This window comes from Halyomorpha halys, unplaced genomic scaffold, assembly GCF_000696795.3.
Source record: "Halyomorpha halys isolate HHAL.00 unplaced genomic scaffold, Hhal_1.1 Scaffold952.1, whole genome shotgun sequence".
Lineage (NCBI taxonomy): Eukaryota > Metazoa > Arthropoda > Insecta > Hemiptera > Pentatomidae > Halyomorpha > Halyomorpha halys.
This window is the reverse complement of record NW_027109235.1, coordinates 117,657-120,457: the sequence shown is the minus strand read 5'-3', so window position 1 is coordinate 120,457 and position 2,801 is coordinate 117,657. Positions and strand designations below refer to the sequence as shown.

The window sequence follows — 2,801 nt, the reverse complement described above, 5'->3', positions numbered from 1 at the left end:
GGTTTAGGTTTTCCCAAATGTATTTCTTTTTTTCAGCAGATAATCAGTCTGTTATTTATATTTTGTCAGTTTCTGTTTAATTTTTTTTTGTTTTTTTGGAGTTCTGATGAGAGTTCTGTTGCCCCCCCCAAGAGTTCTATATATTATCCTTATTAAATAAATCCGTAATGTTGCCTGCAAAAAATATAAACGGCTGCGAAGTAGCTCAAAAATCTTGCGTAATGTTTAATTGGTATTTTTTTTTTATTAAACAACAGAAATGTTTCTTTTTTTTATTATCAACTTCAAATCCCATATAAGAGCTACTAGAACTCTATGAATTTTTAATTTATACGACTTCTCAAGTCAAAAATTTGCGATCAAAAATTTTTGGAAATTTTTTTTTCGGTTTTTGGGAGTTCTGTTGGCCCCCCCCCCCCCCCAAGAGTTCTAAAACTTATCCTTATTAAATAAATCCCTAATGTTGCCAGGAAAATAGATATACGGTGTTAAAGTTGCACAAAATACGTATTTTACGCGCATGCATTTGACTGGTATTATTGATGTTTTAAACATCAGAACTATTTCTATAAATAATAGAGAACTTTAGAACTCTTATGGATACTACTAGGACAAAAAAAAAAAAAAAATTGAAATATTTCGAGGATGGGGGCCAACTTCACAGAGGTCTATCCCCTACCTATAAGTATATTCAACTTACTTTAGGCTAGGCGCTAATGTGTTTGTTTTGTTTTCGCTTTCCAACTTTAAAGAACCATATTATTTTGTTAAGAACATTTCAGGGGTCATGACGTATTTATTCTTGCCCCAGGATAGATTTATTTTTTAGGCCTGGGATGAATATAATTTTTGGGCCTTGGGGGGATTTATTTTTGGGACTCAGAGTGAATTCATTTTTAGGGCCCGGGACGAATTTTGGAGCATTGGGCGATGGTGAGCGGGAATCGGGTGGTTTCTTGTTGGCTGATAAAATTTTAAATTTTAGGGTAAATATTTAAGAACAATGTTTTCCCGTCAATCGTCATATAAGTTGGTAAGGTTGATGATATGTTGCGACAGTTCAAAGTCAAAGCGTATAATAATGACAGTTAAACATAGACATTACTGCGGCTGTTAGTCCACTGATATTTGTACTGTTAACCAGACACAGAGTGACATTACTGTCGTCAGTAAAACAGTCATGACAGTAAATTCTGTCATGACTGTATCTATCAAATAGTTATGATTCACTGCCATGCGGCAATACAAGATTAAATGTATATGTTTATATATAATTAGGTTTAAGTAAATTGTATATATTTGTAGTTGTTTATTAATAAAGATTAGGAGGTAAGAAAACAAAAATATATATATAACGATTCTCCAAGAGCGGGTTAATTGGCGGGTATTTGTCTGGTAAAACGGGTATTTTCAAGACGTTGAGTGGGTATTTTTTCCGGGAGAATCGGCAGCACTGTACTACATGCAGTTACTTAGCAACTGGCTTTAAGTGGAAACAAATAAAACTTTTAAACCTATTCTGGAGGTCAGATTATGAATACCTTTTTTTTAAAAATTTATCATTGAATTATTTTTTGTATAATGCTTTCTAAAATAATAAACTTTCACTTTGTTATAAATACGTTCTGTTTTATAATTTGTACTAATAGTGAAATAAATGATTTGTTTGTCTGGAATAAAACCATCTGCTCTACTAATGAATATTTTGATTTTAATACCTTCACTTGTGTTCTTTGTGACCCAAACCAATTTTTAGTGTCTTCTCATGATAGTAAGTTTTCTATTGTTAACCCGTCTTGATTTATAGAAATAATTATTATAATCAGTTAATGACATTTTTTAATATTAAAACATAGTCATTAATTTCAAAAGAATTCTGTAACGCTATTTTGAAATTGTATAGTTGTATATTTTGTTTTATAAGTCAATGCCTATAGTTTTTAAAGTTATTTCCTTCAATTTTTGTTTTGTTTATTAATGTTTGTTTATTTTTTTATTTTAGAGATGTCTTGCATTTGTAATAGTAGGAGTATCATTGCTGGATGGACAAAACATGGAATGCCATTATGTAGACCTTGCAAGGAAAACCAAATACCCACATCAGATAAGAGAAATTGTATTCATTGTATAAAAAATACCACTTATATTAATGTAACCTGTAATTCTTGTGAAGAAAACAGTATTATTGGTAAGTTTTGGAACTGTTTTATATTACATTTCTTGAACAGTTACTTAAAATTAACTAAACAAAATTTAATTTGTTGAATGAAATTATTATTCATTTAAAAATATATATTTAGCTAATTATTTTGATAATAGATAACTTTTGTCTATGACAGTATTTACTATGTAATTTTTAACTTTCTTCTGTTGTTAGTAAAAAACTTCTCTGTATTGATTGAGTTCATTACATGTGAACATTTGGGGACCTGTGTGGCTGGTAATAAGTTATCTATTTAATATTTCCACAACTTTCTTCTATTATCCGGTGAATAAAAACTAAGTTGCATTATTTATGACTTTTCAGTTCCTATTTTTTAGGATACAACATCCAAACCTTTTGGTGGCATTATATTGTATAATTGGGACCTTAATGTGGTAGTATAAATACATATAGGTGTTCTAGACTATAAATTGGCTTATTCACTTTGACTAGAAAAGTATAATGTGTAAGTAACTACCTTATTGAAAGTATAATGAAATGTTCTGGAAGAAATTAAATACTGACAAGGAATTGTTGTTTTAAAAAAAATTAATTTATTTTAATTCTGAAGAAGAAATGAAATACCGACTGGAAATTG

At 29.7% G+C, this 2,801-nt stretch overlaps 1 long non-coding RNA gene across 1 annotated transcript; it reads left to right on the top strand.

The window, feature by feature from the left end:
• The first annotated feature begins 1,485 nt into the window (after positions 1–1,485).
• On the top strand, positions 1,486–2,452 carry LOC106687369 (uncharacterized). The gene is made up of 3 exons (XR_010843435.1): positions 1,486–1,771; positions 2,003–2,188; positions 2,378–2,452. It is a non-coding gene; the product is annotated as an uncharacterized lncRNA (long non-coding RNA).
• The last annotated feature ends 349 nt before the right edge of the window (positions 2,453–2,801 follow it).